Source organism: Coffea eugenioides, chromosome 10 (assembly GCF_003713205.1).
Source record: "Coffea eugenioides isolate CCC68of chromosome 10, Ceug_1.0, whole genome shotgun sequence".
NCBI lineage: Eukaryota > Viridiplantae > Streptophyta > Magnoliopsida > Gentianales > Rubiaceae > Coffea > Coffea eugenioides.
In genome coordinates, this window is record NC_040044.1 from 12,666,937 (window position 1) to 12,667,944 (window position 1,008).

General features: G+C 42.2%; 1 non-coding gene across 1 annotated transcript; it reads left to right on the top strand.

Annotated features, from left to right (window-relative positions):
- The first annotated feature begins 460 nt into the window (after positions 1-460).
- On the top strand, positions 461-567 carry LOC113750990. Its single transcript, XR_003464752.1, has one exon. It is a non-coding gene; the product is annotated as a small nucleolar RNA R71 (small nucleolar RNA).
- The last annotated feature ends 441 nt before the right edge of the window (positions 568-1,008 follow it).

A 1,008-nucleotide genomic window follows, 5' to 3' on the forward strand; every position in this document is an offset into this window, starting at 1 on the left:
ACTCCCATAGCTGAGGTTTGGATGATCAGTCCATCCCGGATTGTATGTGTTTGAGTAGGGATCATACTGTCTGCGTGGCGTAGGCACGCCACCAGCCATTTTCACCTGTTCCTCCCTATCTTCTTGCAGCATTGGACACGTGTCTGTAGAGTGCCCCACGTTTGTACAGATTTCACACATCTTAGCTTCTTGAGAATTACCTACAGCTAGTTGTCGAACAAAAGATATCAGTTCAGACAACTGTTGCTGGATAGACAACACCTCCACCTCGTTCACTCTACGGATGGGTGTATTCTCACGGGAGCCAAATTGTTGGAAATTCTCTGCCATTTCTTCGATTAGCACCCATGCCTCTCTAGGGGTCTTGTTCGCTAATGCTCCACCACTTGCAACATCAATGATGTTCCGATCAAACCATTAGAGCCCTTCATAAAAATATTGGATCAATAATTGTTCACTAATTTGATGTTGCAGACATCTAGTGTACAATTTATTGAACCTCTCCTAATATTCATATAGGGATTCCCCAGAATTTTGCTTGATATCGTATATTTCTTTTCTTAAACTGGCAGCACGAGAAGCAGGAAAGTAATTTTGCCAGAAATTTCATCTTAAGCTGCACCTATGAGGTGATACTACCTACCGGTAGGTAGTATAGCTAGTTTTTTGTGGCATCCTTAAGTGAGAAGGGAAAAGCTCTAAGCTTTATTTGTTCTTCAGTAACTCCGGATGGCTTCATACTCGAGCAGACCACGTCAAATTATTGAAGGTGCTTGTGGGATTCTTCGCCTGAAAGACCGTGAAAAGAGGGCAAGAGATGAATCAAGCCAGATTTCAGTTCAAAAGAAGTATTTTCAGCTAAATTTGGAAAAGTAATGCATAAGGGTTGTTGGGTCAACTCAGGAGCAACCAACTCCCTTAGAGTCCTGTTATTGGCTATGGTATTCTCTTCTCGTCCCGAATCACTTGAATAGTCAGTTGAAAATTCTATTAGTCCAGTTGCCAAAT